This window comes from Impatiens glandulifera, chromosome 3 (assembly GCF_907164915.1).
Source record: "Impatiens glandulifera chromosome 3, dImpGla2.1, whole genome shotgun sequence".
Taxonomy (NCBI): domain Eukaryota; kingdom Viridiplantae; phylum Streptophyta; class Magnoliopsida; order Ericales; family Balsaminaceae; genus Impatiens; species Impatiens glandulifera.
This window is the reverse complement of record NC_061864.1, coordinates 28,905,117-28,919,211: the sequence shown is the minus strand read 5'-3', so window position 1 is coordinate 28,919,211 and position 14,095 is coordinate 28,905,117. Positions and strand designations below refer to the sequence as shown.

The window sequence follows — 14,095 nt, the reverse complement described above, 5'->3', positions numbered from 1 at the left end:
GAGATTGTCGTGTTGAATCCATGAACAAATAACACTCTTTATCACCGTTTGAGAAAAAAAATCAAAATAAGAATATAAAAAGACCAAATAAGATAGACAACTACTAAAATGGAGCTTGTGATACTAAAGAATATAATTAAATATTTAGTGCATAAATTATGAGAAGGAGTTGTGGTTTGCTAAAGGAAACACAAAAACCAATTTATTAACTTATGGGAAATATCATAGACATATAGGGTTTAGACCTACAATTAACAAAAAATTAATCTTACATACAATCATAATATCATTTCAAGAAAATAGACGACCTTATTGATATTTTTATGACCTATGTCAATTTTTATTTTATAAATATGTATTAAATTAATATATTAAAATAAACTCTTATATTTATTATCAAGAGTAACGTGTCTAAATTTAATGATCGAGAAAACATTATAAAAAATTGATTTGTCTGAATAAATGTTTTTATATAAATGAATGAGTGATGTTCAACGAGCACAAGCCGTGATGACTTTACTCGAGAAGCGGCTGTAAGTAAATAGAATGTGGATATCTTCTTCCCATAAAATAGAAAATACTCGACAATGACCTAACACTTAAGAAGAATTGATAATTCGTTAATCGAAATCATAAAATCATCATTACAAAAGAGAAATTGTAAAATTTAAACTTTATAAATTAATTTAATCGAAATTATTATAAAATTTTAATATATTAGTTTAAAATATCAAAGAAACGAGTTTGTAAATTTGACTCTTAATTCTATTAAAAAACGAAAAACATCCCTACTTGTGTTCTTTTTAAGTCACCTTCAAGAAATTCATGCGTGTTGAAATGGATCTCTTCATTTAAGTTTTGTTATTTTATGAATATGATATAATGTTTCATCATATTGATATTTTTGTTAGTTTTAAATTTGTTAAAAGCATTTTGTTTTGAACTTCCAATAGTTATAATATGATCTACATAAAATGTTTTTAAAACTACATAAAGAGACAAATATTCATATTTCTTGACAATATATAGAAGTTTCAAAATATATAATTATAGGGTTTACCAATTATTAAGAGTACACCCTTCCAGAAATTCTCGATAGCCAGAACAAAACTCGTGCCAAAGAGGGGGTTTGGAAATAGTTTTCAACCAGCAATTGACGCGCCTCGGTTAGAACCTCACTAGCTGTGTCATTGCCCCAAGTGCAAAGATATTAAACTCTCTCCCATTCTCTCCTCTTTTATATATTTTCCTTTATCTTTTCCATTATATTATTCCCATGTGGGATAAACTAAATGAAAGATATTATCAACAAAGTTTTTGGATAATAGCAACATTGTGAAATTACTTATGTTTTTTAGATTGGTTTATTTGATCTTTTTTACTTAGATTATTCCTATTAATTTTTATATGAACGGTTTTAGGTTTTAAGAGTTTATAATTATTTTTGGTATCAATAATGTTTTAAATTGATACAATTTCACCGTTAATTAAGTAAATGGATCACCTTGGCTTACAAAGTTCTAGGAAGTTTGATAACTTCATTCAAATTAGATGAGATTGTCATGTTGAATCCATGAACAAATAACACTCTTTATCACCATTTGAGAAAAAAAATCAAAATAAGAATATAAAAAGACCAAATAAGATAGACAACTACTAAAATGGAGCTTGTGATACTAAAGAATATAATTAAATATTTAGTGCATAAATTATGAGAAGGAGTTGTGGTTTGCTAAAGGAAACATAAAAACCAATTTATTAACTTATGGGAAATATCATAGACATAGGGTTTAGACCTACAATTAAGAAAAAATTAATCTTACATACAATCATAACATCATTTCAAGAAAATAGATGACCTTATTGAAATTTTTATGACCTATGTCAATTTTTATTTTCTAAATATATATTAAATAAATATATTTAAATAAACTCTTATATTTATTTTCAAGAGTAACGAGTCTAAATTTAATGATCGAGAAAACAATATAAAAAATTGATTTGTCTGAATAAATGTTTATATATAAATGAATGAGTGATGTTCGACAAGCACAAGCCGTGATGGCTTAACTCGAGAAGCGGTTGTAAGTAAATAGAATGTGGATATCTTCTTCCCATAAAATAGAAAATACACGACAATGACATAACACTTAAGAAAAATTGATAAATTCGTTAATCGAAATCATAAAATCATCATTACAAAAGAGAAATTGTAAAATTTAAACTTTATAAATTAATTTAATCGAAATTATTATAAATTTTTAATATATTAGTTTAAAATATCAAATAAATGTGTTTGTAAATTTGACTCTTAATTCTATTAAAAAACGAAAAATATCCCTACTTGTATTCTTTTTAAGTCACTTTCAAGAAATTCATGCGTGTTGAAATGGATCTCTTCATTTAAGTTTTGTTATTTTATGAATATGATATAATGTTTCATCATATTGATATTTTTGTTAGTTTTAAATTTGTTAAAAGCATTTTGTTTTGAACTTCCAATAGTTATTATATGATCTACATAAAATGTTTTTAAAACTACATAAAGAGACAAATATTTATGTTTCAAACTATAGCATTATAGGGTTTACATCTTAATATTAAGAGTACACCCTTCCAAAAATTCTGGATAGCCAAAGCAAAACACAGGCTAAGGAGGGAGTTTGGAAATAGTTTTCAACCAGCAATTGACGCGCCTCAGTTAAAACCTCACTAGCTATGTCATTGCCCCAAGCACAAAGATATTATTCTCTCTCCCACTCTCTCCTCTTTTATATATTTTCCATTATCTTTTCCATTATATTGTTCCGATGTGGGATAAACTAAATGAAAGATATTATCAACAAAGTTTTTGGATTTTAGCAACATTGTGAAATTTGTTATGTTTTTTTAGATTGGTTTATTTGATATTTTTACTTAAATTGTTACTATAAATTTTTATATACATTCTTATCTCGGGCATGAAGGTACTAGGTAGCTCTCCAGTAAGACCTCCACGACCCTTACCCCTTGATAGAACATGATTTTCTTTAATAGTAGAGTCATCACCTTTGCGAAGCCTTCGATTGAACCGGCCGTTACGTGGAACTTCCAATTGAGATGTTTCAGGTTGAGATCGAGCATTCATAGGATTAGTCCTCATTTGAGATAAGGTCAACTGACTTCAGTAGCCTTAGTTAGATTAACAAGTTTAATATTTTTAGCAGCCTTAACTCGTTTAGTAGACTCAATTTTATTGGCACCCTTAGCATCTGCATTTTCCTCGTTTTGAAGGCATTGAGCCAGGGCTTCCTGTTGTCTAAGACTTTCAGCGTCGATAGTATTTTGAGACTTGGCCATTTCCAATACTTGTGAGGTGAGAAGCTCAATAGAAACCTTAGTGTCGGTCTGGATGTTAAAGTTTTTGTAGAAGAGAGGCTTGAACTTTTTGAAGCCTTGTCGCATGTCCGTCCTTAACTTGTTGAACTCCTCTTTTTTTTTGTTCGATGCGGTCGATTGGTTTTCCTCCAGTCGGTCCAGGCGAGAGTTTACGGTTTCAAACATCTTTTTCCATGGGACCATGATCTTCATTATAACCGTGAGAATATTTTCATGTCTTTGAATCTCCCCCTCAGAATTAGATAGCTGAGAGCCAAGAGGAACAAACCGAATAGGTACAGCACGCTGAGTGCTAACCTGAAAGAATAACTCTGGTTCTGTCTAATTTTGTTATTGACTGGTCGGTTCTTAATGAGCATCATCCTTGTTCTTATGAGTACTGCCTGAGACTTCTTTATATTTAGAAGATTTACTTTTGGTAGATTCAACAGGGGTCGGCTGTCTTGGAGAGGATGTAATGCAGCCGATCGGCTGAGACTTATCAATAACATGTTAAAAGGATGGACCCATGTTAGCTGCGGATAGTGGATAGGAGTGGACTTATCCTTCTCATCTTTATTCCTAGTACTTTCAGATATTGAACCGAGAAGACATGATTCTACCACGTCAGAAGGAGTAATTTCCAAACGTTTTTGAAAATACTCCCATTCCTATTTTGATAGACGTCGTACTTCTTTTTGACACACGGTCCTCGTACCTCATAGTTCTGAAACGTATCATCTTTGGCATCAAGGGGTTTCTCTTGTTCTTTTTGATGGACCTCTTCTTCTTCGAGCAGTTGCTCAATTCTTATGGATTTGGTTTGGCCTTGAGGAAATGACATTTCTTCAAAGAAATCCAGCGGTTCTTTCTCGTCATCTTGATTTAAATCGGTTCGAGGGCAGGGAATACCGGCTCTTCTGAGTTTGATGTTTCCCCACCATCCACATATCTTAGAGTGGTGGACAGATATTCATCCATAAGGACCTCCAAATATTTGATTACTTCCCCGTCTGCCTTCGCAGTGGCACCCAAAGGATTAAAGTTTTTCATGCATCCTGTAAGGAAGGGAGACAACACTCGCCCTCTTGCATATGCTTCCATGAATTCGTTCCTTCGCAGGGCTTCAGTAACTTATTTTTTCTTGGTCATGGAGAATACCGCCTTTTCCAAAGTAAAAAGTTCATACCACTTTTTTTCCTCAGCGTCTCCGGGGAACACCTCACTAAAGCTCGTTTCAAGTCTTATATTTGCCCATGTGTAGAGCAAATCAATTTTTGCAATGGCAGTGGCCTCAACTTCTTTGAGAATAAGCCTAATAGTATCCTAAGCCTCTAGAGATATGTTGAGAGGCGATACAGGAGGAGGCAGTGCGATGCCTTTGTCTGGCTTGCCTGTGATTGGATCTATATTTGGCTTGACGACTTTTTCTTGTTCAGATTCTGGAACCGGTTCCCTGATCTCAAGTTGCCTTGATGTTCTCATTTCAGCAAAGGAAGAGAGTGCTTCAACATGAGTCCTTTTAAGAGAATGTTCATTTGGAGGGCGCACGGTATACAAAATTTCTCTATGGAAATGTCAGAGTTGGAATGGATTCTTTATTGACAACTGTTGTAATTGTCTGGTCGTATGTAATTAAGGCACCCATAACTATAGTTGGGATTTCCTTCTGAGAAGCTTGATCAACATTGATTTGACCGATTGCAGTTGCTTCTAACTGACCGGTTTCTAACATGTTTGATCGATCGGTTTCAAATACAACATTTACCCAATCAATTTCATTTAACCGACTGGTTTCAACAGAGTCAACCACCTTGTTTGTGAAATCAATTTCTACTAATTGAACCTCTAAAGACGCAGGCTCAATCGTAGTGGCAGGAAGTATCGAACCTTCCTTCTGAGTTTGAGCAATAGGAACGACATCAAAACGAGGTGGAGTAGAAAGTTTTACCTAGGACCGAGGCTTCTTTCGTGAAGATGTAATTTCATTTGTTTCTCCTAGTCTTGTTCTAACAAAGATGGTGGTACTAGCGGCAGACTCAACGACTGATCTGAGTCTCTTTGATGATGCAGCACGGGTGGACGGATTGAAACTTTTCGAATCGCCCGCTAACCTTCCTTCTATCGTCTTCGCATTGGCAGTCTTCCCTCCACTTGATTGTTGGCCAGTCGCCTCAGAGTTAGACTCCATTTCTTTGTTTATCCTAGTAATATAGCAACCACTAGAGGCAGTCGTTATGATTTTGCTGGAGTTTAATGGATTACCTAGACCGGTAGGCACATTCAGATGTGTTAGAATCCATCCTATTTGCATTGCGAAACCGAGACTTCGTTTGGTGAGAGGAGACACCATTTTGCATAAAGTGTTAAACAAGATTAACCTCCAATTGATTCTATCGTCCCTAACGATGACACCCATCATATCAAACTTTGATATGGTTATGCAGTCGAAGTTTCCGCCCCTTCCCTGTAGTGCTTTAACGACAATATCACATAGAACACGATATTCACACTTTAGGTCTTTCTTTTTCCGCTAATGCTCACCGGAACGTCTCTAACGGAAAACAAAGACTGTAGATTAAATAAGGCAGTGGAAGATAACGCTTCAAAGACACCCTGGCTCGTGATTTGAAGTTTCAAGACCTCAGTGAACATTTATTTGGTAATAGTGAACTCCACATCGTTCACCTTGGCGATGATAGATCCTTCAACCAGTTTCGCGGAATCAAAGAATGTCCGTACAACTTCAGGGTAATAGATAGAAGGGCCTTCCAGAAAGTGTCTTAGGCTCGAATCCTCAAGAGGAGTATCTGTTGCATCTCAATATTTCTAGATTCATAAATAAAGTCAAAGTTTATATGTATGTTATGTTTAAACAACGCATTATCCTTAGCCATGTTTGTGGATTTGAAGAAATGCAAGAGAATGAAAAGGTGAGGTCTAGAGAGAAATATAACATAGTCGACGCATTACCACTTAGTTGAGATGCATAGTCGATCATCATTTTCTCTGAAGAGATCATTTACTTCAGGTTGTCGAAGATCACCTTCGACCAGTTTATTAGAATGCCTCTCGTGATGGCTTCCATCATTTCAAAATTCTTTTTAGAGTAGATGTGATTGGAATCTTTGGCCAAAATGGATTTGCCAATGATGTCATTAAGAATCTAAAATTCGGTTTTCAGGAGGGACTTAGCTCCATGGGTTTCGACAGGATTGGAGGAATACGAGAAGGAACGTGACATTTCATCAATGATTTCACTCGAAGAAGAGGAGAAATAAGAAAATCCTTTTGTTGGAAGTTCACAGCTTCGTGCGAGATCCTCTTCATTGAAAATAAATTATTTTCCTTGAACTTTGGATAGGATAAGTGTACCCTGAAATACCTTGGCATTTTCGAAAATTTCAAATACGATGTAATCATAAATGGCATGACAATCCTCAAGAAAAGTTCTTAAGCCTATGTTCTTCATGGACTTGAACATGGAGAAAATTTCTTCATCTCCACTAGATAGAACGGATTCGATGTCGATAAGAAGGGTGTTATTAGAAAAGGTTGGATTCATTTCTTTGATTTTTGAAAGAGGGAAGGAGTCTTTTGTTTGTGAGGAATGTTTATAGCGAAGGAGGATATCGTTTTCAGATGTGTGTTTTTACTCTTAATGGATGCATCATTAAATAGAAGAGGTTATTACTTAGGATTCATCCTAAATTCTACTAGACAAAGGAAAATGACGGTTACATTAACTAAAAAATAACTATTGCATAAATGTTAGTCATCTATTTGAACGGTGAGATTCACAAATTTTCACGTTGTTTGAGGAATGATTGTTTGCTTTTTTTGAGAAGGAATAAATTCAGACAAATTATGAAAAACACTAGACAGTTGTCCCACTTTGATTGGAGGATGAAACTGCCAAGGTTTTTCATGTAAATAACCGATCGGCTATCTGCAAATTTGGTATTTAAGGGATCGATTATTTAGGCCTGAAGAAAAACCGCTTCCGCGTGAAGCATAAATTTAACCGAGCGGTATTTGTCCATTCTTTGAAATAATCGATCGACTTAATATCCAGTTTTACTTAAGTTGTTCGGTTCATCTATAGTTACCTCGGTAGAGTGATCTGATTGGTTTCAAAAGGAGAAAACCGTCCAGTTTTATCTATCTAATCATTTATTTATCCTCTAATTTATGCACACATATGTTTTATGACATTATGCATCAAATTTTTTTGAGAAGCAGAAGCTTCTCCTTAAATCTGTGCATAGTGTTTTTATGAAAACTATTTTAACACAAATAATTTTGAAAAGATGCAAGTTCTCCCTAAATGCATGCCATTTTTAAAAAAATTAGTTAAAATCTTCAAGACCCAAAATATTTCTAAAGTATGAAAACTTAGTCTCTTGGAGTGAGTTAGTGAAGATGTCAACCCTTTGTTGGTCTGTTGACACATATTCTAACCGAATATGCTATTGCGCTACAAGATACCGAATGAAATGATGTCGGATATTAATATGCTTGGTCGTCGAGTGCAACACCGAATTGTATGTTACGGAAATGGCGCTAGTGTTGTCACAGAATATCAGGGACTCCTCAGCTATAATACCGAAATTCTTTAATTGTTGTTGGATCTAGAGTAGTTGGGCACAACAGCTTCCTACGGCGATGTATTCTACTTCAGCTATGGAAGTTGCAATGGATGTTTGCTTTTCACTGTACCAGGAGACAAACCGGTCACCTAGAAACTTACAAGTTCCGTCGTTGCTCTTCCTGTCCACTTTACAACTTGTATAATCTGCATCAGAATATCTTATCAAATTGAAACTGGAATCTTTCGGATACCACAGTCCCACATTTTGAGTGCCTTAAGATATTTCAATATTCTCTTAGCAGCTACATAATGAGATTGTTTAGGATTAGCATGAAAACTTTCACAAACCCCAAAGACACATAGAATGTATGGTCGACTTGCTATCAAGTAAAGAAGGGAGACAATGATTCAACGATAGTCAATGATGTCAACGCTTTGACCATCTTCATCCTTAACAAGTTTAGTTGAGGAGCTCATTGGTGTTGAGGCAGCAGAGCAACTTTCATTGCCAAACTTCTTTAACAACTCCTTTGTATATTTGGCCTGATTGATGAAAGTTCCTGATAGAAAAATTTGATAGATTAATTTTTCTAAACTGGCTAATAAGCAAATCTTTTAAAACCGGCCATAGATTACATGTTTTGAATATTTATTCTAAATAATCAAAAAGGGAGAAATTGATAGAAAAATTAAGTAGATTAATTTTAAAACCGGCCACACATTACAATTTTTGAATATTTATTCTAAATAATCAAAAAGGGAGAAATTGATAGAAAAATTAAGTAGATTAATTTTGGAACCGGCCAGACGAACTAAACAGAAGTTAATCTTCATGTGCAGGTACTTCTAAAACCGTACGAGCAGGTTGGCGTTGTAAAACCGGCTGATACTACAATTCAAAGAAACCAGTTTCGAGTGACCAAGTTAAATATCAGAGGAACCGGTTTTCACTTTCTCAAAGCGACCGGTTAGCCAAGACAGAAACCTTCATTCCAACCGGATCATACTGCACAAGACACAGAAACCGGAAGGTTCAGAACAAAAGTCAGAAGATTCAAACTTCAAGAGTGACGTACCATGACGGAAGAAACGTGTCTTGAAAGAATAAAAGAAGATCGGATCCGATCGGAAGCATGCGAGGAAAGCAATGATGCTTTATTGATCTGAAATTGACAACCGGAAGTGCATGTTCAACACGTGTCCAAATCTGAAAACCGGTTACGTCATCTTTTGCTCAGAGTTGCCTGCATGAATGCCAGGTGTTGAGGAAAGTGAAGCGTGCAAGCAACCTTTTCTGCAACAGGCGTGATGACGATCGACCAATCCGCAAGAGAGAGAAGAAAGTAATCGTTGGCTACTTTCAGCTATAAAAGGAAGATCAAACGTCTTCATTTAATGCAAGTTACGAACACAGTTGAAAAGTCACGTATTACGAAAAGCATTGAGTTCTAGAGAGATAAACTGTTTTATTCCAAAACCGGTGTGTCTAAAACCGAAAGCTTTTTGTATTGTTGTGTTGAGTTGTTGTATTACATCAAAGTGTGAGTTTGGTGTAACCGGCGAGTAGCGAAGTTGGGCTCGACCGGCAGTATTGTTGTAACTCTAAAGAGTTAGTGGAGATCCTTCTCATAACCTGAGAAGAAGGGGTGACGTAGGAGGGTTTGCTCCGAACATCCATAAACAAATTCTTGTCTCGTGTTCTTTCGTTGCTTTCATTTCCTGTTTACTTCACCTAACCTCAAACTAATTATACTCCTAAAACCGGTCACTCACATCCATCAAACCGACTCCTTCTTAAACATCATCTAAAGTCGCATTCGTTGCTTCAACCTGAAACAGACATTTCCGCCCTTGAACCCGGTTCAAGAGTCTGTGACAGTTTGTGCAGTGCTAAGAACGGTTTTAGTCTTTAACCGGACTATCACCAAAGTGTGTGTGTTGTAAGCGGCCACCCTTACTGAAACCGGAAAACACTCCGGTCCTCCAAGGGCGTCCCCGATCCTAACAGTTCCTCCTTCAATCTGTCGAACTTTAAGGCCTAAGAAGAAATTCATCTCCCCCATCATGTTCATCTCAAACTTATCTATCAATAACCTAGAGAATTTCTCACACAGTTTGGGATTAGTTGGCCCAAGTATAATATCATCCACATAAATCTGCACAAGTAAAATATGATCGTCTTTCTCAAATTTAAATAATGTCTTGTCTACAGATTCTATAGTAAAGTCATGATCAAATAAGAACTTTGTAAGGGTATCATCATGCTCTAGGAGCTTGTTTAAGACCGTAAAGTACCTTATCCAATCTATAAACATGACTAATCAATGCAGGATTCTTAAAACTGGGCGGTTTTTCAACATAGACTTCTTCATTGATTATACCATTAAGGAAAACAATTTTAACATTCGTTTGAAGAAATTTAACATATTTGAAAGCAGCAAACACTAGAAATATTCTAATAGCCTCAAGTCTGGAAACATGAGCAAATGATTCTTCAAAGTCAATGCATTACTCCTGTTTGTAGCCTTGGGCCACTAGTCTAGCTTTGTTCCTCGTAACCAAACCAACTTCATTGAGTTTGTTTCGAAAGACCCATCTAGTTCCAATGGCATATTGATTAGCTTGTCTTGGAACTAAATGCCAAACTTTATTTCTTTCGAACTAGTTTAATTTCTCTTGCATTGTGTTACAGTCTGCTCACCAAAGTCTCGGTCCTAAAATATTTGCAGCACCCGTCTCTCGGCCCTAGTGTGCATATGGGTCAGTTTATGTTTTTTATTGAATAATTCTGTTTTGTTTTCTTTCTTATTTCTCTTGAACTGAATTCTGTTATTTTGGAAGTTTGTTGTAACCGAATACTTTTGGGTAATTCAGCCTCTTTAAATGTTGTTGCCCACCCCACTTTCTGGGGCTATGAATGAAATCTTTTGAAAGTTGGCTCTAAGTTATTCTTCCGGTCTTGGACCCCTATCTTGGACTGCTATGTGTAATCTAGTAGTATTTCTCTTCTCACCTTCGGCTCTTCTCTCTTTAACTCGAATTCTCTTCTCATTCTATGTCCACTAGCTTGAGTATTGAATTTCATCATCGGTCCCGATCATCAAGAACCCGTTTCTTGAATAAAAGAACTCGAAAGGCTCGATTATAGTTTAAAGCTTAACATATTGGCATCAGAGCTGGTCGATTCTCAACATGGTAGAAACCCGCCAGCAATCAGAAATGGATGCGCTCAAGGCCCTTATTGAAAATTTGTCCCAACAAACAGCTGCGATGCAAGTTGCCATAGACCGAAGATTTAATGCGGCTGAAAAACGAATGGCAGCCTTTGAGAGCGGGGCATCTGGAAATGTGCAAGAACCCCGCCACAGACCCTGTGATGATAATTCTTGCCACGGTCCTTCTCCATTTAGGCCCCAGCACCCTGGCCAGAACCGCGGCCAACACTATGTTCCTCCCACTCGGCTAACCAAGGTCGATTTTCCTCGGTTTGATGGGTCGGATGTCGAGGGTTGGCTAATATCCGCCGAGCAGTTTTGCAGGGTGGACAAAACTAGGGATCCCACGAAACTAGAAATCGCTCCCATTCACTTTTCTGGCGAAGCAAGAATGTGGTACGGGTCATATCTTCAAAACCGAAATCATATGGAGGCTTATCTTGGGACGTGTTCAAAAGAGACCTTATGACTCAATTCGGGCCCTCTATACATGACACACCAATGAGATAACTGATGAATTTGAAACAGGTTGGGTCGGTTCAAGAATATAATCTGCGATACATGTCAATCTCTCAAAAACTCTACAGCATGCCAAAGGAATACGTCATAGATTGCTACTTGTCCGGTCTAAGGGAAGAGATTGCGAACTGTATCAGGTTGCGATTCCTTGATTCTTTGAACGAAGTCATGGCCATGGCTAAATTCCAAGAAGCAACATATCGGTCCTTAATGAGCAGTGGTAACTTGTACAGCGCTGAAGCACCGTTGTTGTCCACGCCATCCAATATCAACACAGTCGGGCCGAGCACCAATACCGACTTCAAGAATTCATCATATGTATCCTCTTCAAATGCAAACCAGGGCCATGTTAAGCAATTAGACCCAGCCTCAATGGATAAAAAGCGAAAGAATGGCTTATGCTACTCTTGCAATGAAAAATGGCAACCAAACCATAGGTGTAAATCAAAGTTATTCATGGTCTCGGCCAATCAAGAAGATCAAGAACCCGACCAAGAACCTGTTTTTGATGATCTACCTTCGTTGCTCGGCCCAAGGGATGAACCAGCCATATCCTTACATGCCTTAACCGGGTCTAAAGCTTTTCAAACGCTCCAGATTCTTGGCAAAATTGGGAACCTGTCGGTAGTGATCCTAATCGATACAGGAAGCACCCACAATTTTATCAATAGCAGGATTTTGGAGAAAATAGACCACAAAAGCATAGCAACCTGGGTGCAATCGGTTAGAGTGGTCGATGGGTCTAATGTGTTATGTTCTAGTGTTTGCAAAGACTTGAAGTGGTCGATGGAAGGCAATGAATACCAAACAGAAATGAAGGTAATTTCCATGGACGGATATGATATTGTGTTGGGAATTGAATGGTTGATTACTTTAGGCCCGTCATCTTGGGACTTTGAAAAACTGACCCTATCCTATGAGAAGCAAGACAGAACCACGGTCCTATCCTATGATTAGGATATTTATTTTTCCAGTTTACTTTATAAATATTTCCTATCCTATGTCTTGTCAATAGGGTACTTCCTTGTTCATCCTTAAATAAACATGCTTGTTTATGAAATTCAACAATATTGCCTATATCACACATTTGACTTATACTAAGAATATTTTAATACAAATTTTCAACAAATAGCACATTATTTATGGTTAGATTATCATGGAAAATCTTACCCTTTCCCATAGTGTTACCCTTGGAGTTGTCACCGAAAGTGATCTTTGAGCCAAATTCCTTCACAATATCAGTTAACATATTGTTGTTTCTAGTCATGTGTCGTGAACATCCACTGTCCAGGTACCATTCCGAGTCCTCCAAGCGTATAATCTGTTTGCCCTACAAAATATAACTATTTACACCTTTTGGTACCCACATTTAATTGAGTCTGCAGTTAATTAGTCCCCTGAGAATCCATACTTGTCTCACTTTTATGAATCTCCTAGTGCTTGTCTTAATAATTCTATATGCACTAGGATTGACATCTCCCTATCTACCTCTAGATGAGTCGTAATGTTTTGAAAGATGGTCTTGAGAATACCTCTTTGAGTCTTTTTCACGTTCAAGTCTAGCCGACCCACTGGCTTTCCTTTTCTCAGGACTAAGTCATCGTGAACGGTTAGTTGGCTCACCGTATTTTGGTTCCTTTTTAATTACCGACTCATTTGTATCGTGACTAGCTTTAGTCTCAGTTGAGGTACCCTTGACAAAATTCATAAGAGGAAATTTGTCTTTCTTGGGTTTCAACTCTTTGCATGACTTTTCTGGAATATTATTATCGTAGCTTAAACCGAACTTGTAGTTGGCAGGCCATTGATGACTCGTCGTCTAGTTAATTGCATCTCTAGACTTATTCCATGCAGAAATCACGTAGTTCGTTCTTTCATTTTCATTGGTCAACAGTTGAACTGTCTCCTTAAACTTCTCCTTCTCATAGGATAGTTCAACTGTCTTACCCGGCATGTTCCTCGATTGAGCTAAAGCGAGAACCGAGAGTTTCTTATACTTAGAAACCATGTCATTGAGTGAAGTAATCAAATCGTCTCTAGTGAACTCATCGAAGGAGAAGTTAAATACATCTTCGTCAGTTACCATAACGCATCATACTTCTTCATTGTCGCTGTCTGAATCGTTTTAAGCCCACTTACTTCCGCCATCATCAACTAGAAAGACTTTCTTTGGTCAACAGTTGAACTGTCTCCTTAAGCTTCTCCTTCTCATGGGATAGTTCAATTGTCTTACCCGATATGTTACTCAATTGAGTTGAAGCGAAAACTTACAGTTTCTTATACTTAGTGACCATGTCATTGAGTGAAGTAATCAAATCGTCTCTGGTGAACTCATCGGAGGAGAAGTCGAATACCTCTTTGTCAGTTACCATAACGCATCTGACTTCTTCATTATCGCTGTCTGAATCGCTTT

At 36.7% G+C, this 14,095-nt stretch overlaps 2 non-coding genes across 2 annotated transcripts; both read right to left on the bottom strand.

Annotated features, from left to right (window-relative positions):
* Nucleotides 1–1,069: 1,069 nt before the first annotated feature.
* Nucleotides 1,070–1,209, bottom strand: LOC124933126. Its single transcript, XR_007098841.1, has one exon. It is a non-coding gene; the product is annotated as a U4 spliceosomal RNA (small nuclear RNA).
* Nucleotides 1,210–2,603: 1,394 nt separating this feature from the next.
* LOC124933125 lies at nucleotides 2,604–2,743 on the bottom strand. The gene has a single exon (XR_007098840.1). It is a non-coding gene; the product is annotated as a U4 spliceosomal RNA (small nuclear RNA).
* Nucleotides 2,744–14,095: the final 11,352 nt, after the last annotated feature.